Here is a 25,885-nt window from a genome sequence, read left to right as displayed (position 1 = left end):
TCCAATCCTGTACCAGTTATACCCACACTCCCACCTCTAACCTAATCAAACATGTCAATGGTTCCTGCTGGCCAAAATGATCAGTATTGTGGCTATGTATCATGAGTGTGACTAATCGTATTAAGATTCATCAGTTCTCTCACTGGACTCTAAGCTCTTTGAAGTTAGGCATCCCATTAGTTTTTTTTAAGATTTTTTTTTTTTAATGCGGACCATTTTAAAAGTCTTTATTGAATTTGTTACAATATTACTTCTGTTTTATGCTTTGGCTTTTTGGCCATAAGGCATATGGAAGCTTAGTTCCCTGACCAGGGACTGAACCCACATCCCCTGCGTTGGAAGGTGAAGTCTTAGCCACTGGACCACCAGGGAACTCCCACCCATTAGTTTTTATGGGTCATTGGATTTCCAGCCCTAATATACGCTGAAGATTCAAGGTGCTAGGCCTGCAGTTGCCACTGCTTTGAATGATTTTTTTCCCAGATAGTTTTCACTGTCTTGAGAACTATGCCTACTTCTCACCGTCTCAACCCTTGACCACTTGTCCTGTTTAACACACAGCCTCCCCTCCTTATCCCCTCAGCCTGCTATCTTTCACTTCGTGTACTTACCTACATCTGAAATTGCCTCAAAGGTTTATTTGTTCCTTTATTTTTTGTTTGCTGCCTATCTCCTTCTAGCAGACTGTAAACTCCTTGAAGGAAGTGATTGGGCTGTGTTGTTCATTTCTGTAAACCGCAATACCTGGAACAGGACTTAACACAGAGGATGCTCCATGAACATTTGAACGGTGGCATTGTGTGAAAATGTTTTCTGTTACGGAAAGAAGGGAGGAAGAATGGAAAAATGGAAAGGAAAAAAGGAAAAGAGAAACAAGGAAGAAATAGGGACGGAAAGAAGTATACTCCTCAAAATCTAGTGTGGCCCCTCTTCACATTAAACTTGGGAGCAGTTATGCCTGTATGAGAGCTCAGTTGAGCTCAGAGCCTCATATATGAGGCAAGTATACGTTACCTCAGTGTCTTTAAGAAAAAATGATGAAAATAAATGGCCTGAGTCAGAAGACATTGATGCTAGTTCTTCTCTGACATTGTTCCAACTTACTTATACAATGCTCTCTGGTTTAATTAGGGAGAAGGACTAGATAAGTCTCCAATGTTCCATTCTCGACTATAATTCTGTGGTTCTAAACCTTTAATTCTGAAATGTATTTGCTTTCTAATTCTTTTTTCCCTATGCCAAAATAATTATAATGAAGATTTAGATTCAAGTTTTAGGTAAAATAGTCTAACTGAAAAATGCACATTTGGTTCATGCCTACCCAGGGATGCCAAAAAAAATGCATAATAAAATTAATATTTTAACTCAGTTTTAATATTTATGTACATTGTAAGACAAGTACATTGAATTTATATAATGTTTTTACATTTATGTGATTTGTATATTAAGTGGTATATATATGTAATATGTCCTATTACATAACATACTATACATACACATAATATATAATAGAATATATATTTTTAATATTTAAATACTAGGTATGATTTTTAAAACTTACTTATATGTGCAATATATAAAAATCCTAAACTAAATTTAGGTAACTAAATTCATATAACTCTATCAAATATTAATATATTTATTCAGATACCTAAACAGGTTAGAATCCAGGCTACAGAAAAATGCTTCAACCCTCTTCCCTGCTGTAAAACTGAATGGAGATACATTTAATGCATATACTTAAAATGGATTCACCATATGGGAGTGTTTCCAATTCTTCATTGCCTTCCAGCAGCTTCTCTTAACCATCTATATTTAAACATGGGTTAAAAATCACGGTGCCCGAATTTGAATCTTAGTTTTGACACTATCTTCCAATGGATTATTTTTACTTCAGAATAATACAAACAGCATTCCTAGATCTGTGATTCAAGACCTTTTCATAATTCGAGTTTAAAGAGCGTAACTTCTAAGGGTATTTTCATTTAGATGATGAGTTGAGGGGGACGATGCAGAAAAAGGAAATAATATTTAGACGGCTATGAGAGCTTACTTTATATAAATGTGGTGTGTATGACAAGAAACATACAATTTGTACACACACATTTACACAGTGCTGTAAAGATTCCCACTTGAATGAAAAAGATCAATGCTACTGTTTCCTTTATCTATTTTATTGGTAAACCAGGTAGTTAATGTTATCTCTAAAAACCATATTCCTTAACTGTATTTCTACGGGGATTCATTGGTATAATTAAAACTTGAATGGTCTAAAATATTTCAGAAACCTGCAGTGAATATTCTTTCCTTTATCTTAACATGTAGTTTTATTTCATCTAAAATTGTTCTCTATAATTTCCCTCTCCACCCACAAATGACATTCTTTTTATACTTATAGATGCACTCACTCTTGAGCCTATGGACTATAACTACACTTCATAGATGTAAGAGAAACCATAATGCTATCCTAGCACTGAGGGAATATGATTGGTATTCTAAATGGGGAACTATTTACTTTTTATTACTATAATGATTTTTTAATAATTTTCACAATTTGAAATGTGGTTAGCATGCTACTGGTAGTGAAAGCTGGCCATATGATTTAATATTTTTAACATAGTATCTGGTGTTTGCTACACTGCTTCGAAATGTTAAATGTCATTATTCATGTTATGATATTATCAATGACAATAAATTAAGCTAGACCAGTGATAATGAAGTTTTATATCACAATTTATTTGGACTCACTTTGGAGTCCTGGGTTGAAAACTGCTTTGTATGAGTTTTCTTAGCCACCCCTTTTTCCTTTACTAGTGTGAATAACATTTTTTCCCTCTTCTTTGTCATTTACTAGGATGTTTATTCTACTGTTCCTAACACTTAAGGGTCTTTCTTGTATTTCTTTGTATTCTGTGCAGTGGAGCAGAAAATTTGTCTCAGTTTCAATTTCTCTTTTGTTCCCAGAACTTCCCCCTCCTCCAGTGTTGAAGTGGAAAAATAGTTTCCCCTCTGGCACCATACACAGGTTCAAAGTCTTGTTTTTCATCATGTTGCTCCAAACAGCAAATTTTCTAGCCCACATGAAAAAAGAACACCAAAGCTCTGACTTGGAAGTCTGCAAGGGTCTGAGAACAATTGAAAAGAAGTTCCTACAACTGGGATTAGCCCTTGGCGGTTCACTGGTCATTCTGAGGAGAGGCGTGTGGAAGCCGACAAGGCCTCCAACCTGCTAGCACATGCACAGGTGGCCCAGCTCTGAAGTCAGTCTCTGTTGTCATGGAGAATGGAGGCAAAATTAAAAAGCAAGTAGCAAACAATCCAGTAGGTTAAGCCAGGGACTTGGGAGTCTCCCAAGGCTCCTCCCTTCCTCATTCCCTGCATGAGTCATTTTTCCAGTCTGTCCACACCCATTCACCCTTCTTCCATCAGCCTCCACCCCACACTCCCATTCACTCTCCAAGCTGCTGCCACAGGATCCCTCTGAAATACAAGTCCAAATTCAACCTATCTCTTTGCTGATTAAACTCAGCTAGATTATTACAGTTTTCAGAGTAAAGCTGAGACTCCTTGGGTGAATACAGACCTACTTTTAGTTCACTTTGCTGCCACTCTCCTACAAGTATCCAGCTCACTTCTAACCCCAAGACTAGCAGTTCCATTGTATTTGCCAGGCTCTTTTCCCACAGAACCTGGATTCACCTCTCCATTCATCTTGATAATTTCTATACCCCCCTTTAAGGCACCTGTTAAAACAACCCCTCCAGGAAGCCTTCTTGACTCTACTTGAAAGCACCTTGGTCTTGCCTCCCATCATTTTAGCATTTATCCTTCAGCCAGAATTAATTAATTTGTCTTTTCCCCAGTCTCTTCCCTAGTAGAGGTATTCTTGAGGGGAGGGACTCTATGTTGTTATCCATTCTTGAATCTCTGGCATAGCAGGCTATTGATGTAGTTGTTGAAATGAATGCTGAATTAGAAGAAAGGAAGTCCTCATTGCTTGGGGTAGCTCCTAATTGGCAGATAGAGAATGCCCATCCCTGTCCTTTGAGAAAGTGTCGGTTTCCTTTTAAATTTGCTTCCACTGGGTGTGCACTTGGGTACTTTTTCATGATTAATACTGAGAAGCGGCACCATCTAATTAATTAAATTATTTGTTCTGGAAGGGAGCAGTACACAATATTAACTCAGTGTTTTGTGGATGTAGCCAAGGGTAGAGAACTCAAGTCATTATTAATACCTCTAGAAGTAGTTTTGTACTTCGGCACCTTTCACGATGCTTTTCCTTCTCCTCCTTCAGCCGTCCCCACCATCTTTAAAACAACCTAACAAACTTGTAGAAACATCACACGATAGGTAGAGTTTGCTCCTAAACTGTATTCAAAACATAGAAAAAAGTTTAAAAATTATAATCACCGTTGAATAATTATTCCCTAAATCCTAAGTAAATTCTGCCCTCCAAATCTTTAAAACTTGATCACATCACAATAGTCCAGGATTCTTTCCGTTCAAAGTGAAGGCAAGTTAAATCTCATTAACACCCAGTGAATTATGATTTGGGGCTGTGTTTTCTTTTGTTCCAGCAATAATATGACTTATTTGCCTCGGACGATTCTAGTATTTCAGAAAATGAATATTGTATAAGGAAGGAGGAGTCTCTGCTTTCTATATATCATATAATGCAGAGTTGGGGTGAAAGGGGGTTTTACAGTCCAAATATTATTTACAAAGTAGATGGGAAGCTAGTATGTGAGTATTCGTGCTTGTGTGACAGTTTTACCGTAGAATTCCCAAACCGTGGACACCCTGTTCCTGGAGAAAGATACACACTGGCAGTCTTGCGGATGTTTTTCCCGTCTATGGGCCATCCAGGTTCGAAATCTGCGTGGTGCATTTTAAGGCGGCCAGCCCCACCAGCTCCTACTGTTTTATCCAGTTTTGGAGACTCACCTTCAGTCTAACCTTGCCGACGGCCTTACCAAGCCCCATCCACCCGCCGCTTTCAAATACGAACCTATCTGTCTGCCCAGCCAGTCTCAAGGATCAGAAAGTAGCAGGGGTGCGTCCCGTGGGCACTATAGCTCGGAGGTTACAGTGTTGAACGTATAAGATGGAAGATACCACCGGGAGGCGGCGGGGATGCACCGCGCCAGCGCCGGCTCGGGTTTCCTTTTGCTTTCTGCGCCGATGGGCGAGTGGCAACCGCCACCCCCGGCGGACTCTTGTTAGATTGAGGGGTGGCGAGGTGGCGGGGGGCTGAGCCGCCGGGCGGCGGAAAGTTGAAGAGCATTTTTTTTTTTCTGTCGCCGCGTGCGTTCCGGGGCTCGCGGAGTCCGCCCAGGGCTTCCTGGTGGGGCTGGGCCGGCGGGGGAGGGGCCGCGCAGCAGCAGCGGAAACCAGACCTCGGCGATAAGAGGCTGCACAGCGACATGCAACAGTCTTTTCACTGCAGCTGAATGAGTTGTGGCGCTCACAATGCTCCCGTGACCGGGAACTGACAAGTTCAATTTTAAATCGCGGGCCTCTTGGAATCATGACTCCCACAATGCCTTGGGCACTCGCTCGGCAGTCTGGCTGCCTCTGAGGGGGAAAAAAATGTGAGAGGTAAGTTTCCATTTTCCCAGTTTGCTCGTGCTGCTCTGCTGCTCTGCATTGTTCGTACTCTTTCGGGACTGTACATGGCTGAAGGAGGAAGTGAAAGGAGGCTGGGGCCGGCTCACCGCGCTGGATGGTTTCCGATCACACACCATCTCGAGCTAGAGGGACAGCGGGAGGTTGCAGCTGCAGCCCAGCTCCGAGTAGCCCTTCCCCGGGCTCTGCGGACACTGTCAGCCCTGCCAGCTTCCCACTTGGCAGCCTAAAACAAAGAGAAAGAAAGAAAAGAGGGGGGGAGGGCGGTAAAAGAAACAGGTGCGTGGAAGTGTACTTACAACTTAACGGCCTTTGTCGGGGGAGGGGGGAGATGCGAGTCCATCAGCCGCGAGCCACGGTTTCTCCCTAGAGGTCCCGCATCCCTGTTCCCGAGGCTGCCATCCAGCCCGGTTTTCATCTGGGCCAAATATGTGCACGCAAAGGTTAATTCTCTGCCTGCTACCCATAAATTACGCATGACATGTTTAGCTGGCCTTCCTTATATGGAGAGTGCTGTATTTCAGTCCAGTTTGCCTTTTGCCAAGTTTTTAGGGCGGAAGACGCCCTGCATGAGAGGGCTCCTGTTTTTTTTTTTTTTTCCATCGTTTTGTAGTGCGTCACTCAAAAACTGTAAGAAAAGTAAGTATAGACGCTCTCTGGGTGGAGCCGCAGTTGGTTGATTCAATTGCTTTCATGAAAGGTTGAAAAGAATGAAAAGTAGTTAGGACTTGGGTTCTGGGGTTTTTGTCTTGTTTTTTTCTTTTTTTAGACAAAAGCAGGATAAATATGTAGCGCGTCCCCTCCCTCCCCTTCTCTCTCTCTTTTTTAAACGGAGCCGGAATCTGTTATTGGTAGTAATGTGTCATGTGAGAATACTTCGATTCCGGAGCCTGTATGGCAAGCAGGTATATGGTGGAGTTTATGCTTGCCCGTCTCACAGTACTTTACAACTAGCGTGGTGGAGCTAGAAGAGTAATTGTGTTCTTTAGTCTCTCCCGGGCCGGGGGGAATATGCGGCTGCTAGGATTCTATGGTGTATTTCCGAGGAGTGTGCTTCCCTAGGATTAAGATTGAGTAAGAAGCTGCCAGCAAGGTTATTGCCGCTGCCTTTTGTGTATCTACCAGCCCAGGGACAAGTCCAGAGCAAATGGATGGTAAACTCTGCTATACTCGGAGGAATTTCTTAAGCAAATTAATCCACCGAGAGAGAAGTCATAATTAATGCCTTTGAATTTGCAGGCCCTCCGCAATGTGCTTTGAAATTCTACACCCGTGGACGCGGTGTTCCTCCCTCCTGGGTTTGAACACAGTGTCTGTTTATACACGGAGGGTATTTAGTACATAACTATTCTATACCAGGCTAAGTGATCCACTCCCTGTTATCTCTTTGGGTTGCTGAGAGCGTTGGTGTTTCTCCCTGTCTTGCTGTTGAGATAAAAATATTATCACTGAGACAAGTTAAAATGAAAGTTCAAGGACTGTAAAACTCACCCTAGGAATACTTAGCTCAATACTTAGAATGGCTCTGATGCGGTGCTCTAGCCAGAGACACTGAATAAAGTTATTTTGTAGGCAGTGAAAGCACAATGTTGTCACTTGTATTTTCGCTTTCTTAAAGTTGGTGACAACTGCAGCTCAAAACTGTTTTTTTAGGAAGACTCCGGCATTCTGATCTTCATCAGTGTTGCACTGGGGTGAATTTTTTTTTTTTTTTTAATTACTTAGCGTGTTGTTAGGCCTTCTTTCAAAAGATAGACGTAGCTTTTAGTTTTATTTAATGGGGGGTTTCCTCACAAAAGTGGCCGTTTGTGTTTTAAGGAACAAGTTGGGTCAGCACTAGAAAACCTGCTCATCCAACCGTCTATAATTACAGTGTCACTTAAGACAGAATAATCAGGTTTTATTATGACGAAGAGACTCAGAAAACCTCACATATGCCTGGTTTAATTTTTTTTTTTCTCATGGAACTAAGATAAAATTTGTGTGCAGATACACATCTAGTGTGATACTCTTATGCAGCCATGCCAACAGACTCCAAAGTGTTTTATGCTTTGAGATATTATTGCTTGTGTTTACATTTCCACATTTGGGGCAAACTTAGGCTCCAAGTTGAATTCATTAAATTTTGATTCCAACATTCTGTTCTTCCTCTGGGCACAGAATTCCTATGACATGAAACACTGGATTCTGTTCCAGAACAAGAACAGAGTATCCCAAAGTTTCTCCTGGGATGGGGGTGGGAAGGGAGTAAAATTGTATTTCTGACTGAAGATGAGTGTGTTATTTTGTTATAGAAAATTTCTGATCTTTTTTGTAAACAAAAAAAATTGCCCTTGTGTTTATCATTGTTGCCATACATTAGGCCTGTATTTGATGTATCTATTTATGGAAACAGAATAGCCTTCCTGCACCTTCTGGCTTTCTGCTTGGTGATGGGAAGATGCGGAGGTGAGAGACTGTCTCAGATCTTGCTTAGAAGAAGCTGAAAAGAATAGGTGATTGGAGTTTCTTGTACTCTGAGGCGTCAGAGTGGCCAGTAGATACAAAGGTCAGGGAAGCAGATGAAGGAAATGAAATATAGTCATTTAAATATTTGGCTCAATAGAAAATCCCAACAGCAATAGCAATAATAGAGGATATTACATAGGAAAAGTTTAAATCGTGAACTTTTAGGCCACAAAGCTTCATGGTTTTGAAATCTGGAATGTGCTGTCCATATAGTAGCCACTGGCCACGTGTGACTATTGAGCCTTTGAAATGTGGTTATCTGGATTGAAGTTTGTTCTAACTGGATGTTGAACACTTTGTACAAAGGAAAGGATGTAAAATACCTGGTAATATTTTTATAGTGATAATATATTACAGTGATAACATTTTGAATCTATTAGTTTCAGTAGAATATGTTGTTAGATTAATTTTATCTGTTTCTTTTCATTTTCTTTTTTTAAAAATATGGCCACTTGGGACCTCCCCGGTAGTCCAGGGGTTAGGACCCTGTACTCCACTGCAGGGCACTGGGGGTTTGATCCCTGGTCTGGAAATTAGGATCCCATGTGCTTTGCAGCGTGGTCCAAAAAAAAAAAAAAAAAAGTAAAAAGAAAATATGGCTACTAGAAACTTACAATAACAGATGTGGCATGCATTGTATTTCTATTGGACAGAGCTATTCTAGAGTAAAGCAAGAAAGCGGTATTCTGGGAGAAAGCCTAATAGAATTTACTGGATAAAACACAGTAAAAGGGGTTTTCATTTTCACAGGCTAAAGAAGTTTATTATACATAGGAATACTTCATCTTTCTTACCCATTGTAACTAAAATTTGAGAAAACACACCACCTAACATCTATTTTTATTTCCTCAAAACTACTGTTTAGTTTAGAGATTTAATGGTGAGGTAGTAATAGCAGAGAAAAGGCTTATAATTAGGGGATGAGTCTTAACACCTCTCAAAGGCCAGAATAGAGTATGATTGCTAGTTAGGAACATTTTAGAGACTCTATAGTTATCATTGTCCCAAAGTTACCAAACACAAACGAGTCACTGAAATTTATTTTAAAATAGAATTTTCAGTAAATAGCAATTATCTTCAAATGTTTAATATATATTTTCCTTTGCTATGACTTTCCTTCCTTGGAAAATAAAAACACCTAATAAATCCAAACAACTCCTGACTGTATGTTAATCAAAGATTAATACATTCACAAGAAGGAAAGACTTTCACCTGTAGGGAAGTGGGCATTGTTTTGAATACTAGGAAAGGTAAGAATACAATTCTTTGGTAATGTTTTGGGCTTTGAAGAATTCCTATATACGGAGACATTGTCTTTATAATTTGAACACATTCTTGAGAAAGCATCTGACTGGTAAACAAAGCACAATGGCATAGGTCCTGGAAACATTCCTCTCAGATATTTTCATAACTGAAGTACATTTTGTCATACACAGTGAGTGTTAAACTGAAAAAAAAAATCCATATAACATAAGCATACTTTTATTTACTTGAAGGATACTAAATATATGAGACATGTTGGAGCCTATGGATTCTTCTTTGCTGGGGAAGAGGGGGCAGATTTTATGGAGAATCTCAGAAGACTTACCTCCCGGCTTGGTGCGAATTTTGAATCTGTCTCCCACCACAAGAAGCATAACTGCCATTAGTGTCAATGCATGTGGAGCCTTTGGGGAACAATGATCCCCATTAACTTTGTAGATCGTTTCTGATGAGTCATGGAGCAGATTCACTAATGCTTGGAGAATTATTGATTGCAAAGCAAAGGATTTAAGAAGAGCTATTGACATAGGGCACTAAAAGTCTCTAGACATATTTTATATTTTTAGAGTTGAGGTAGGAAATTTGGGATTTATGTCATGCTTTTATATTATAAAAAATATGCATTTATATAAACATTACAGCTACATCCTTGAAAAAACCCTGAACAAGTAATGAGATAATAGCTTTCTGCATATTATCATTAGTCTTTTAATGATTGCATTACATTTGTTTCAGATAACTACTCATGTTTTCTGAAAGGCATCTTATTACCTCTGCCTATGACATATATAAAAATGAAAAACCTTTGAAGGATATATATTTACAGTATGAGCATTATCTTTTGGTACTTTTTCCACTGTTTTTGAGCTCTTATCCTCAGTTTCTGTGATGATCCTTTGTTAAAGAATTCAGGATATATTAACCTCAAGATGAAATGTAGCCATATTGGATAGAGTGGAAAATTACATTCCCACTGTGATCAATTATTTTTTTTTAAAGTGAAGATGTTTCTGAAATAAGTGTCATGCTTCAAATAATGTATATGCTCTAAAAGAAAAACTGTCATCTCTTTGGACAATTGTTTTAAGAAATTGAGAGTTCCATCTTTAAATACCCAGAGAAGTGAATAATAGCTAATAAGGTAAACAGTCCCATCAAGTGTGGGTACAATTTGTGTGTGAGTATATATATATGAATATAAAACTGTTCCCAAGGCAATGCCAGTTTATTCAAATCATCTAGATATTAAGTAACATAATGTTATTAAAAAGGATTATAGAAAATACTATGTAATCCAAAGGCTGTGTCCATGTATATCAACTCCATTCCAGTCCCTCTCTAGCTGAGGTCACAAAATGATATTTCTTCTCCAAAGGATTCTTAAAAAAATCTGTCTTGACACTGGACCTTTACTATATTTTCCACTTTTAAAATAGTTGAACTATTATTTAATTCATAGTTCATATAATTACGAGTGAACTTGTTTTAAAGAGCTAACAAAATTCTCGGATTGTGGGAACACACTTAATCATGTGAAATAAACATTACATGCTGATTTGAGATATTTTATTTTGTAAAATTGATTCATAGGAAAATATATATTGTGGCAAAAATAACAAGCTAGGTTCAGTGAGCTCTACCAAACTTAATCAAGATACATCTTGTCCTCAAAGAGGTGGCAGTCTTGTAGGGGAAGTTAAGAGTTTTGAAAATAACTGTAAAGTGCGAACAGGTATTTCATAAACGGTGCCTAGGTAACATTGTATGGAAGTTGAGTTAAGGAAAGGTAAGTTGAGATAAAGAAAGCTCTGACCAATACATGTAATAAATATAACAGTTCTAATGCATAAATAGTGGAAAACAAAAAACATTCTTCATTTTTTGATATTATAGAAATATTATTCTGTCAAAGCAGCATTAACTATATCTATTCAGTGATGTTTCCATATTATCAATGTGTTTATATTTAATATCTAGGCATGATTTTCATACATATTCTAGTTCATTTATTTAGTTCATTTTGCTGGTAGAAATATATATTTTTCAGATGTCCTGTAGTAAAATATTGATAGCTTTGGCATTAACACTACTGTTAAATACCATAAAATACCAGTTTTTGAAGCTACCAAATAATTACAAATGTATCAGAAAACCAAAGTGGGTAACCAGGGTAAACAGTGCATAGAAAATTTGTTCAAGGGAAAAGCTAGGTTTAAAGTAAACTGATAGTTACAAGGTCATTTGCTTAAAAAAAAATCTATATATTAAAGTTAAGCAGTGAAAATATTACTAAAATGTACCAAGAAAAGAAGTGATTTCATTTAGGGAAAGAGAATGTTTTATACTGAATGAAGCAATGAGAGAAATATATATTAGCAGGGAGATTTTAATCAGAGACAGCCAGAGTATCCAATTTAATGTGACATTGAATAGGAAAGTGAAGAAATAAAAACAAGATATAGATGATGATTTCAGGCACTGGTAGAAGTGTCACAATTGTGAATACAATTTTGTGGGTTTTAAAAGTAGTTCATAAATATTTTAAGTATGTGGTTGTGGAAGACGTGGTAACATTGTGTTTACTTATTGTACTCAAAATTCCTCCTTACTAACATTTGTCTACAGTGATTATAACTGAATAGACTCTTCTAGAAAATTGGAAAAAGTGTGGTAACAATAGTATATGCAGTGGGAGTGTGAGGAAATCGAAACGGTGAAAGACTTTACAGTTTAATAGTTAAAACACGTCAAAAGCAGGATAAATAACAAGACTGCCAAATGAGGCATTAAGAAGTCCATATTCATATTTAGAACATCATTAAAGATACTTCTTGAACTTAAAACTTAAAAACTGTTCACGGCTTATTGTATCCAGAAAATTTAAAATTTAATCAAGTCAAATATTCAGCAATCTGTTTATCAGCGTTGTTGATCACAGTAATAATGATAGGTTAACATTTTATTTGTTTCTGTCTTATCCGATTACAAGAAGAGAATTACCTTTACAATGACCTTTTAGCACTCTATGTGGATGGCTCCCCTTATCCTAGTAGAAAGATAGTCTGGGATGGGATGGTGATAATCAAGGTGACCACAGATATAATAGGAAGGCAGATGGCCTGCTGGAGGGGAAAGTTGGTGGAAAAAGCTCTGAACCATTAAGTGACTTTGCAACTCAGTGTTCTAACACAGACTCTCTCATTGATATTTCTGTTTACTACATTTTAGTTTAAAAAAGCCATCCTATGAAATGATATATCAGTTTCTGTGAGCACTGTGTCTACATTTGTTTTGAAAGTCCAGTGTTTGTTGCAGTTCAGGTAGAACCAGAGCCCATTTGGGGGTACTTGTTTTGAAAAATGACGTACTTTATAAATACAAGAGGTGATATTGATGTTATTATCATTTACAAGTTATTATATTTTTATATATTTATTACACTTTGTCTATATCTTAAAAGGAGTAATAGACTTGGGAGATGGGGCACAAAAATCTCACAGTGTATGGATTTTATTTTACCAAACCAGATGTGACTAGGTATGTGGACTGGGAAAAAACATTCACTCTTTCTGTTGTTTAATTTCTACCTCTGTAAAATTATGAGCATGTAAATAATAGTTAATAATATAAGTGCCATTTGCTATACATTTCTTTACAAAATATCTCATTTAATCTTTGTGACAGATGTAAAATTCCCCTTTTGACTTTTAATAGTGACTAGCGTGACTGCTAAACGCTTTGCCATTTTCAGAATTGTGAGACTTTTTTTTTAACTCCAATTCCATATTTTTAACCTTTTTTTTTTTTTTGGTCTTGCTTGCCATCATTACAAAGAATGGTGATGAGGATAATAGCTTTAACAACCATCACTAACATCTTGGACTACTTACTTTGTGCCAGGGTTAGGTGTATGAATTAATTTACATACTCCTCAGAACAACCCTATGAGATGGGTACTATCTCAGTTTCACAGAGAAAACTGAGGCACAAAGTTAGTTGCCCATGGTTTCTTAACTAGGAAGTGGCACAACAGGGAGTTGAACCAAGGTAGTCCAGTTCTAGAGTTGTGAAAGAATAAAAACAAAATTTAAAAAGATACTCGGGTACTGATAGGAGATTGAGACTGTAGACATTTGGAATAATCCACAAGAGCAACTCTTGCTACAGCATTTGAGGAGACTCCGGAAGAATGGATAGGAAGTTAAGAGGAGAGAGATAAGGGGCCTGGGGAGGGGCAGGTGATAGGATAGAAGAAATAGGGAATCAGTGGAGAAAGGGAGTTTGGGGCTCCACTCTGGAGAATACTAAGGACCAGGTAGGAAGTTCAGGGCACAGTGGGAACATTAGGAGACATTTGCTTTAGCAAGTAACGTACGGGTGTTGTGTTTTAGTGACGTTTTTTCGAGGGAGAGTAGGATATACACAGGATGAAATGGAAATTGTTGGCTAGAGATGAGGGGCTGGAAAAGGACAATAACAAGGTAATGAAGGGACACGTGTTCTGGGGAAAAAGTCACAGGCTTCAGGTCCACAGGATGTATCAACTGATTAGATGTGGATATTAAAGGTGATGGGAGATATTAAAGATGATTTAAAGAGTATAGTAAGAATTTTTAAAACTTTTCATCCAAAATCCCTTATTTAAAACTTTGTTAATGTTATCCGTGTTCATCATATTGTTCCTTGTGAGCTCTTTTCATATAAAGCACTATATTTTAAAACATTAGAGAAAAACACTTAAAATTATGTTTTATCTGGGACTGTAACTTGGTTAGGTGGAAGATACCTGTTACATTCTTAAAAACAGTTCATTTCTGTGTCAAGCTCCTTTAAAACACAGGATCCAATCAATTAAAGAATGGTATTTAAATTCTTTATCCCAAATTGGTCATTCTAAAGTAACCGTCATTTCATCTTAGGGGTATCTTGTTGTTTGCTGGGAAATGTCTTATTGACAGCTAGGCAGTTCTGGTCCCTTTAAAGTTCATGCAGAACACTGGTGTAAATGATCCCCAGTGATAAACCAGGTGGCAGATAGATACATGATAAAACAAGTTTGCAATGTGCTCAATGTGGCTGACATTTATACTTCTCAGACCTTGCTATTTTAGGGAAGGTATCAATGATACTCTGTTTCCTGGAAATAAAGATCCTTAATAATCAGACACCCTTATAAACAGAATGATTTACATACGGAAATAAATAAGCAGTTGCATTGAGTTAGCAGTTACCTGGAGTTGGGAGGATAGTTATATTTCAAATAAAATAGAAAGCTTTACAGGAGTACTCGTAGGCCTTTTTATATAAGGCATTTACGTGCTTTTTACAAGTAAGTGGCTTAAGAGTTTAAGTTGAGCATGTCAGAGCAATGACTGTATTTAATATACATAGAGAAATTCTCATGAAATCAAGAGTTTCCAAGAAAAAGATTCCATTTATAAATACTTATCACTTAATTTATTTAGATAGTCTGTGTCCACGGAAAATAATTTTTAAATTGCACTGTGTATGTCTTTAAATACAACATGTAGAGGTAGAGAAAATAATGTTAACGGTGTTTCCATTTTGCCTTTTGTTTATATGCCTTTTAGTATTATGTGAAAACCACACTTAGAACGTGTCTTTTTCTATTATTAGACTTTTTTTTGCCCCATCTGGTTTTGGCTGTGTGCTATAAAGGTCCGGTAAAAATCTATTTTTGTTGAATTATTAGATAATGCATAGAAAATGTTCATTTCAAAGTAAATAAGATTAAATAGTACTAAGATTAGAAATTCTTCTTTGCCTTCCCAACTCATGGGCCAATCTTAACTAGTAAATTTACTCCAAATTATTTTGAGCTGTTATTTGAATTTCATTGCTCAAAAAGTTCAGGAAAAGCTGCATTGTCAACTTAGTGGCATTCAAATAAGACAGTTGGTCTTAAATAATTGGTATTACATACCCTATCCAGAAGACTTTGAAAGATTGGATGAGCACAGCAAAAGTGAACAACTGGGAATACAAGCAGATCTGTAACCCAGCTGTGGAACCTCTCTGAGGTATTTCCAAATAGGACCTTTCTGAAAATTAATTAGAAATAGCCAGAACAATAGTGGAGATTATTGAAAAAAAATTGAATTCTGCATAATTCTTTCAGAAGGACCACATTTACTGAAAATTGCACATGGGAAATGACTCTCCCAGAGAAATATATTAATGGTTTGAGGACTGGATTTTAAAAGTAAATATTGTTTTGGAAGCAGTTAATATAGAGACTGTTGTGTCTGTTTCTCAGTAATGGATTAAAGTTTACTCTGTGCTGAGGTCTTTTTCACTTAAAAGGCTATTTTTCTATGTTAATAATAAGGCGATATAGGGAAATCATTCTTTATGTTCTACTAAGTAATCAATTAACAAACATTTGCTGAGCACCTATTAGAAGTAAAGGATTATAGTAGGTCAGGAGAGAAGGTCCCAAAGGAGAATTACATAGGTTTTATTCTTGGTTGACATATAATTGAGTTGGGGAGAAAGACATGAGAAGTTAACAGTACAGTCAGTATTGACACCATACGATTGAATACCAAAGGAGGAAATGAAAAGAGGGAAGTCTTTGAGGAACTGAGTGGTTAGCATGTAGGATCGCTATCCCCTCTGTGGAGGAGGATACCTGACAGGGTGAAGATTAAGCAATCTTTTCAGAAAATGGAGGGAAAAGGTATGAAGAGAATGAGGCTAGCTTCCAAATTCGAGCATCTTCTGTATATGAGATGGTCTTTTCAAAAAAAGAGCCTGCTCACAGTGCTGCACAGTTAGGGAACGGACTTATGTGGTAGGAACCACCATCCTCTTGATAGCGTTGAGGAAACTAAGGCTCAGAGAGGTTAACTTACAGGCCAAAATTCACACAGCCTGATGAGTGGTTGAAGCCAGGTACTTCTTCACTTCTGAGATAGCATTCTGCTCCCCTTTATGATTCTGCTGAGAGTGAATGTGGTATAGTTATGATACAGTAATTTGAAACTTCGCCCATGGAATTGACATGACTCAGGAAGATATAAATTTAATTTAAAAGGCTGGCTAATACATTTCGTTCTTTTGCTTTGACATTGGATTATTAATACACATGGTATAGAATTTGCCCAATTGTTTGTGATCATTACTTTTTAGGTTTGTAAAAACCAAAGCAAAGCAAAACACATCAGGCCTCCTGCTTTTGGCAGATATGGTAAAGGCATGCAGTAGTGTGACCCATTATAACATTGCATTTGGGCCATCTGGGATCCTCCCAGAGGAAGCTTTGCAAAGATAATGTACTTTCACACCAGTAACATGATGCCATAAAATTTTCACCAAGAAGTGATAGGCCTAGCTCCAGAGTACATGCTAAATTTGTTTATCAAGCTGAAACTCTAATACTTTGGCCACCTGATGGGAAGAGCCGACTCATTGGAAAAGACCCTGATGCTGGGAAGGATTGAGAGCAGGAGGAGAAGGGGATGGCAGGATGAGGTGGTTGGATGGCATCACTGACTCAATGGACATGAGTTTGAGCAAACTTCAGGAGATAGTAAAGGACAGGGAAGCCTGGTGTGCTGCAGTCCGTGGGGTCCCAAAGAGTCGGACATGACTTAGTGACTGAACAACAAGATGGGCATTTTATGCTTTCATGTTGCATCATCTTCACACAATAATCTGTGCTCTCTGTCCCTATGTGGCAGAGCTTATGATATTAAAAAAAGATAAACAATTAATTGAAGACTTGTCTTGCAGCTAGTCCCTTACTAAAAAATCCCTCTCTTCATGAGCTATTTTGAACATACACCAAATAAAATTATGTATTCTTTAGAGAAGGAGCCTGAAAGAACTGTATGCTATTGCTTTTGGCCTCAAAGGAAAGCACTTATATTAGAAAAGATTTATTGAATGTAGTTGTACATGTGCCATCTCTCATGCTTTATCCACCTATCAGAGGATAAAGACGTGAGTAAGGTATATCCTCTTCTCAGAGTAGTTTCAGTGTAGTGATGGAAATATTCACAAGTAATGTACGGGCAAAACAAAGTGGGCATGGAGGAGCCAAGAATAGGCTGCTTGTGGGCAGAGTGTGGAATTTGCCTAAAATCATCCAGTAGACACATTAACTCTTTACATACTTTGTATATTACATAGAAGACAAAAAATCAAATCATAATTTGTTAAAATTACATGATTCAGTACTTAAGCTATTTTTCTTTCTGTTTAAGTATTTGATAAATAAGCATGACCCAGATGTAAGGTAGACAGACAGAAGAGATTAATTTAGTTCAGATGTCGGCATTTTTATAGAAAGGTGGGGACATATAATTCATCTGAAGCGTCTTCATACTAACTCCTGATTAGGAGATAAAGACACTCAGTATTGACCTTCAGGTTTCAGAGACTGAAACTTTTGTGTTAACAGGAAAAAAAAAAATCTTAAGATAGAGATATGCTTTAGGTCTTAACGAATTTAACTTTAGTGACAGAAGGTTTTAGATATATGAGACTCTCTTCCCTTTGGCTTTTCTTTGTGTGCAGAAAAGAAAGCTGTATTTTGGAGGCTAGCTTCCCAACTCTCAAATGGTGAAAGTGCAACTGTGCATGGGTTCTATAAGGCCCCATTCAGCTGTGAAGTGTTTGTTACTTGTTTCCAGGATTTATTCTGTGTTCTAGGTTAGAAACCCGGAGAAGGCAATGGCACCCCACTCCAGTACTCTTGCCTGGAAAATCCCATGGATGGAGGAGACTGGTGGGTGGGCTGCAGTCCATGGGGTCATGAAGAGTCAGATACGACTGAGCGACTTCACTTTCACTTTTCACTTTCATGCATTGGAGAAGGAAATGGCAACCCACTCCAGTGTTCTTGCCTGGAGAATCCCAGGGACAGGGGAGCCTGGTGGGCTGCCGTCTATGGGGTCGCACAGAGTTGGACACGACTGATGCGACTTAGCAGCAGCAGCAGGTTAGAAACCAGGATTTTTATTCTGTTGCTTGCCATTCTTCATTTGCAATCATAAACATTTATTTAAAGACCCCTGCTGAAAAAGCTTCATGATAAGATTTTTGGCTGAAATTTTCAAGAGAAATTAGAGATATGGGTTCTGCTTTTCTGAAGTTTATGGCCCAAAGGAAAAGCTCCATCCATTGCAAAATAATGAAAATACAACAAGAACTACAAAAGACCAGACCTTCAGCAGTTATAATAATTATAAAAATAGCTTATTTCGTAGGCACTTATTCATTTACTTATGTGACTATACGAAGTTCTTACATAGCACTGTGAGATTTATGCATGGCTGGCTGTCTCTGGTTCACAGGTGAGAAAATGGAGGCTCAGCAAGGCTCAGGTCACATAATTTGTTCAGGGGCCATGTATTAAGGTACTGTGTGTGCTGAGCTCTCAACCCAGTTCTGCTGTTGGTTTGTCTGTTTCCATCAAGATGCCACGACTTGAGTCAACAAGCACTCACAGCAGTGTACACTTGAGGCCCAGTCCAGGTTAGGTCTGCAGAGACTTAATGAAGGAGGCAGGATGTGAAAGGCGGGTTTTGAATCATTGTGGTCATAAAATAGCAGAGACCAGGGAGTGGACTTTGACGTTTCCCTGGCTTGGAAAGGAGGGCAGTATCGAATGGCCTAATCTGTCAGGGTGGCTTGCTCAGTATTAGTTCTACTCACACCTAATACCCTCTGCTCCAGCACTTGCCAAGATCAGCAAAATCTACTTTTAGACTCAAAATCATTACCACCTGTGAGTTTCAGGTGTCACTTCTGAATGACATAGCATTCTGCCAATTGATCCTGTGTATGGCTTGAAGTGGCACAGTTTGAGAAGTGTCTTGAGTCCATAGAACAGTGTTGCAAATGCTTTTATAATTTAGTCAGCTACATTATTGAAGGCATTAGGGTAGTTCAGTTTATTTCTCCCATCATTTAAAAATAGAAATCTGTTACCAACATTAAAATAAACATTTCACTGAGAATGGGTATTCACTTGGAAATTTCGGTTGAACTTCTCCCACTTCCCCCCATCTCTAGCAGAGTAATTAGAATATGTCTGTGAGTGTGTCATGTGTACAGATACATATGTTATATCCTATTTACATGTATATTCCATAAAGGACTATGAAGTAAGTAGTCCATAGGTTATAGCTGAAAATGAAACAAAGTAAATTCATGGAACTAAGGGATGCATTCACCAATAGGGTCACCAAGTTTGTTCTGAAGTATATTTAATTAAAGGGAAAAGAAGAGAGTGGCAGAGGATGAGACAGTTATATAGCATCACCAGCTCAATGGACATGAACTTGAGCAAACTCCAGGTGATAGTAGAGGACAGGGAAGCCTGGCGTGCTGCAGTCCATGGGGTCGCAAAGAATCAGGCATGACTTAGCAGCTGAACAATAGCAACCACACTTTGTGTGGTTCTTTGCACTGATTATAAGTAAGATTTGTGAAAATACAGTATGCCAAAAGAAAAGATACTCTAATATACATGTGTAAATCTAAATTTATTATTACTAATAGTTATTAAGGCTTGAGATCAAATAATTGATAGATATTGTTATTAAGAATCTTAGTCCCTCTGTCTTAGTGAATTGATTTCTATTGCTTTTTTCCTCTACTGGTGTTAGACTTTATCCTGTTTGCACAATAATTTTCTGTTGGTAAATGACCTGGCATAAATGGATTTAAAAAATATTTTCCCTTCATGTACCAGGAATTCTCGGGCATGTTTTTTAAGATAAATATTCTATGCTAATATACTAATTTTTTGGCAAGAAAATTAGCACCTATATTTTAGTTCAATAGTTCTGTGATAAATGAAGTATAATTAAACATTCAGATTCTGCAACATGCACTTAAATATTAATTTGGATTCTTTTATGTTTTAGGCACTGTGCTAGGCATTGAATACATAATGGTTAACATAAACAGATGCAGTTATAAAAGTGCAATTATAAAATTCAGACATTTCTCAAATTTCAAATTGGCCATTGCAGAAATAATGACGTATTATTATATTCTTGTCGCCACAGAATTTAAATAATCTTGTTTATGGAATTTAAATAATCTTTTCTGTGATTAAAAAGGTATCATTTATAGATGGCAGTAAATATTTATTTTAAAGCCTCTATCAGTGTTAGGCTTACTGTGAATAAGTAAAGCGTTCTGTTTTCATGTAAGGAAGGTGCCATTTTATGCTTAGAATGACTGCTTTCCAAGTAAGCAAGAGGAGTAGCATCACAAAGTACGAAGAAAAGGAAAACTCAATTTTGAGTGGCAGCACAATACTGTAGAGTTTAAAAGGTCAGGCTAGTACAGGAGGCTCCAGTTTTGCCACTTAATATCATGCAGAATGTTGTGACAGCCAGGGCTGATACAGCTGAAAATATCTGCAGCCTTGGAAGCCTTGTAAGTTTCAGAAGGTCATTTTGGCATCATAGTAGAAACACTGATTCACAGGGAAGGTCAAACTGGACAGCCAGGCAGGAAGATAGGTTGCTTAACCCAACAGTTGTAGATTTTAGAATAGTTGTCAGCTGCAAAAACTGGGTGTTCTAATTTGCTGTGGCCATTTACCACTGAAATATTTACAGAGGAACAAGTTTTACTTGATGGGAGGGTTCTGATTTCTCCTTTGTAAAACTTTTTAAGTGTTGGATCTACAACCTTACCTGATACCAGGGCATTTGTTAAAATAATTTTATTTATGTGTAACGTGTACTTCATCAAAAAAAAAAAAAAAAAAAAGGATGTTAGTTGCCTTACTATGATGCTGCTCCTGCTAAGTCGCTTCAGTCGTGTCCGACTCTGTGCAACCCCATAGACGGCAGCCCATAAGGCTCCTCTGTCCCTGGGATTCTCCAGGCAAGAACACTGGAGTGGGTTGCCATTTCCTTCTCCAATGCATGAAAGTGAAAAGTGAAAGTGAAGTTGCTCTGTCCTGTCCGACTCTTAACGGCCCCATGGACTGCAGCCTACCAGGCTCCTCCATCCATGGATTTTCCAGGCAAGAGTACTGGAGTGGGGTGCCATTGCCTTCTCCAATAAGCACACATCAAATAAGACTATGAAAAGACAAATCAGAAGGAAAAGAAATGAAACAAGTACTTGAGATGAAATTGAGAACAGAATTTATCTCTCGGCTTTCTGGAGACTAAAGCAAAAGCTTTAGGAAGTAGAAAAATCCCAAGTTTATTTGTTAAGATCTCTTTATATCCCATGTACAGTCTTATTCTTAGCTCTTAGGGTATTTGGTTAAATATTCTGACTCTGCCCTTGAGTGAAATCTTGGAATGGATGGATTCCAAATAATTAAGAAATGAAGGCTAAATTCTTCATTCTGGCCTTCAAGGCCCTTACTGGTTTGGTTCCAGCCCCAGATTCCAACATTATCTTCTGCCAGCCCCATTGCACATGGTGCTTCACACTGACCAGTTCCTCCAGCGTTCATATTCTGTGCTTTCTCCTGTCCCAGCCTTTGTTCCTTGTATTCCTGCAGCCTGGAGTGCCATTCGTTTTTGTATCCAATCAAATGAAACCCATCCTTCCAGGCCCATTTTAGATGTCTTATCCATCAAGAAACCACCCTGACTCTCTTTTAATCACCAAGCCTTATTGTTATCTCTCAGCACTTTCTTTCTTATGTGCAATTATTTGTGTATTAATTTTATTTCCCCAATAAAGCAATAAACTCTTGAAAGCTGGATCCATATAGTCCCCCTAGATCTAGGCTACATATACTGCTGCTGCTGCTGCTCCTAAGTCGCTTCAGTCATGTCCGACTCTGTGCGACCCCACAGACGGCAGCCCACCAGGCTCCCTCGTCCCTGGAATTCTCCAGGCAAGAACACTGGAGTGGGTTGCCATTTCCTTCTCCAATGCAGGAAAGTGAAAAGTGAAAGTGAAGTCACTCAGTCGTGTCTGACTCTTAGCGACCCCATGGACTGCAGCCTCCCAGGCTCCTCCGTCCATGGGATTTTCCAGGCAAGAGTACTGGAGTGGGGTGCCATCGCCTTCTCCAGGCTACATATACAAGATCATCCATAAACTTTAATATAATCAGTGTGTATATACTGTTTTATCTATGTATTGTTTATCCTTAATATTTATTTAGTAAGGTTATTGTGTATGTTGGATATATTTGGATTTCTTTAAATAAAACATTTTTTTCCTAGGATAGTAGAGAAGAAAGAAAGAGAACTAAAAAAGAGCACTATTAGAGGAGTAGACATCTGCAGTTTTTGTCAAAGGAGATAATTTTGAGGCAGTGGAGCTGAGATTGTAATTTTTAAAGTTGTTTTGATTTTGGGTTTTCTTATTAGAAAACAACTTAATATTTACCTTTTTGTGTGTGTGTGCTGTAAGGTAACTACTAGAGAACAGCTTTGTTACATGTAAAGAGAAGTATCACTTAACGCCATTTCAGACCTTCAGTGCTTTCTCCCTAGTATACTTTTCTACCGTTTTAACAGCTGTCAAAAAATCTCTCTGCTTCTGCATTGCTTAGAAGTGTTTCAGACAGTTATTCCATCTCCTTCACTGCTTTTCAAACACTGTTTTAGTGGCTGATACAGATCAGTCTTCCTGTAAGCATACTTGCTTTGCATATATTCAGTTGTGTTGCTTTCAGAGCAGTCTTCCTTTATCCTTATGCAGAAGGTTTCTGTTAATAGATTTTAAGTCCTCAAAAGCTCTGAAGGAAAGGTATGCTCTTGCTCAGAAAGCAGACAGATGAAAATAAAATCATGCCCAAAGATCCTTTTCCTTAATAACTCATCTTTTAATCATTTACTGAGTATTTAGGACCCTGTAATGTATTATTTGGGCTTCCCTGGTGGCTCAGAGGTAAAGAATTCACCTGTAATGCAGAAGACTTTGGTTCAGTTCCTGGGTCAGGAAGTTCCCCCGGAGAACTTCAGTATCCTTGGGCTTCCCAGGTAGCTCAGACAGTTAAGAATCTGTCTGTAATGTGGGAGCCCCAGCTTCGATTCCTGGGTTGGGAAGATCCCGGGAGGAGAGCATGGCAGTCCACTCCAGTATTCTTGCCTGGAGAATTCCCATGGACAGAGGAGTCTGGCAGGCTATAGTCCACGGGATTGCAAAAGAGTTGGACATGACTTAGCAACTAAACAACAATGTATTGATTACTAGATTAAGACTAAACTAGCAGTCCTAAGAAGAAACCGATAAGAGGTAGTGTGTAATTCTCACATTTCTAAGTATACATATTAGTGTCCAGTGTACACCCCATGGACATACAAGGAAAAGAGCATTTTTCTCTCAGCTCTGTGAAGGGGGCCATCTTATCTCCTTCAGATTCTACACACAGGGTTTGCTCCTTCACTTACCTCTCAGAGCAAATCACTAAGGATGTAGTCATGGCCACTGTACCATACCCAACTCTATACCCAATCTCTCTGGTGTTTTTTTTTTTTTGGCTTCTATTGTATTTAAGGTTGTTGTCATTTCTACAAAGATTGGTATTAAATTGCCAGCATGTGTTGTGATTGAAATTTTAAGTTTCAAATCAGAAGATCTGATTTTGGATCCTGATTGTTCTGTTCAGTTAGCTTAGGAGGCTTGGGTGAGTCAGTCACTTAACCATGCCAGCCTTAATTTATTTGTTCACAAATGAACAAGATAATATAACCATCCTTTAGAGTCATGAGGAACAAATGGCAAAATGCATATGAAAGTAAATTGTATACCAGTGAATCAAATATTATCTGCTACTACTACTGCTAAGTCACTTCAGTCATGTCCGACTCTGTGCGACCCCACAGACGGCAGCCCACCAGGCTCCCCCGTCCCTGGGATTCTCCAGGCAAGAACACTGGAGTGGGTTGCCATTTCCTTCTCCAATGCATGAAAATGGAAAGTGAAAGTGAAGTCGCTCAGTCGTGTCTGACTCTTCTCGACCCCATGGACTTCAGCCCACCAGGCTCCTCTATCCATGGGATTTTTCGGGCAACAGTACTGGAGTGGGGTGCCATTGCCTTTTCCCAATATTATCTCCTATTGTTGATAGGAGAATGTTAATAATAGAATGTATGAGTTCTGGGGGAAAAGTAAATTTTTCCAAGTGGCTCCTCTAGTCAAAACTTTTTATTAAAGAACAAGATGACCATCTTGCAGATATTATAGTAAATCAAGAAGAAATGTAGCACAGACCAACTTCTCAAGAAGGTAATCTCTCCAGGAGTTATTAATGAAGAAACATAGTTTGTAGTTTTGTTGAAGGAAGCTTAAAGTCTTATTTAAGTCTTTTTCCCTTTGTTAACTTGAATACAGAGGTTTTACTTGAATTTAAATAAAGAGCCAGGTGTTAGTTATATATGAAGAGCATGATTTGACTAATTCCTACATAAAGTTTCTCTTTATTCTTTGGATGCACACACACACACACACACACACACACACGTATACAAACATACATGCATATCTACACTCCCATACATACATTACAGTTTATTTCTTATTTATTTATACTATTAATAATTTTATCAGATTGTAGTAATTAAGTGCTTGTTTTTTCTTTTTGCAAAATAATTTTACTATGTGGAGCCTAAATATCACTGTCTCTATTTATTTTATATATTTGTGTATATATGTATATATTTATGTATATACATATTTGACATTTTAATGATAGAAAGATATGGGAAGTTTTAAGATTACCAAGTAATTATTTTTTTGAATTTATTCAATATACTCTTTCAGATATACTGGGGTACTTTTTATTTTTTTACAGATTAAGTAGCTTTTATATGGTGTGAACTCTTGAGCAGAACTGAAACATAAGAGGTTTGTGACATAGTAGGATGATATGAGTAGTATCTTAGATGATGTGGAGGGGCATGTGTGGTGCCTGATTTAAAATAATATTTTAAAAAATGAATGTAACAGTCCCTTATAAGCAGAATCTAAAAGGAAATGATACAAAATTGGCCCATTTGGTGGTGTAACCTCAAAGGTCATTCTGTTGAGAGAAGGACAGACATCTGTGACTAGTGTATAAAAGTCTTTTATTTACTCTGATATAAAATCACCTTTGCATACAAATTTCTAGTTGCCAGTGATGTTCTGAAAATAATGAAATATTTAAAAATAAACCTTCAGTTATGACACTGAAAAAAATGAATATAACAGAACTTTGCATAACATTTTGCAGGCATGTTGATTTTCTAAAGTAGTTAATAGAATATAATCAAAAAGCATGTCAGCAAATCTCAAATAAGCCATCATTTCAGGGCAGATATTCTGGGAAATTACTGGGTAGAAATGCAGTAAACAATTTCTGGTGGAAGTAGTCTTTTAACTTTAGTTGATTATGATTGCCAGAATTTAATGAGATTAAGGGTAGCCTGGGGAGTTTGCTTAAAATGTAGATTACTGATCTTCTTTACCCTTAGTAGGTCTAGGGTAGGTCCAAGGAATATGTGTTTATAAGTCACCCCTGGGTGACCAATATAGAGAG

At 37.9% G+C, this 25,885-nt stretch overlaps 1 protein-coding gene across 30 annotated transcripts in view; it reads left to right on the top strand.

Annotated features, from left to right (window-relative positions):
• The window catches only part of MBNL1 (muscleblind like splicing regulator 1), a 222,363-nt gene that overhangs the window by 22,756 nt on the left and 173,722 nt on the right, over positions 1 to 25,885 (top strand). For 23 of the 30 annotated variants that reach the window (XR_011567543.1, XR_011567542.1, XM_070793037.1 and 20 more), the window contains exon 1: positions 5,463 to 5,601. The exons of 3 other annotated variants lie outside the window; for them this stretch is intronic. The gene's annotated coding sequence lies outside the window, so the exon portion shown is untranslated. Of the gene's footprint in view, positions 1 to 5,460; positions 5,602 to 6,146; positions 6,268 to 25,885 lie in introns of those variants that run through there. 4 more of the 30 variants (XM_070793022.1, XM_070793081.1, XM_070793075.1 and 1 more) reach the window with 3 other exon arrangements.

This window comes from Bos indicus, chromosome 1 (assembly GCF_029378745.1).
Source record: "Bos indicus isolate NIAB-ARS_2022 breed Sahiwal x Tharparkar chromosome 1, NIAB-ARS_B.indTharparkar_mat_pri_1.0, whole genome shotgun sequence".
Lineage (NCBI taxonomy): Eukaryota > Metazoa > Chordata > Mammalia > Artiodactyla > Bovidae > Bos > Bos indicus.
This window is presented reverse-complemented; position numbering and strand designations above follow the sequence as displayed.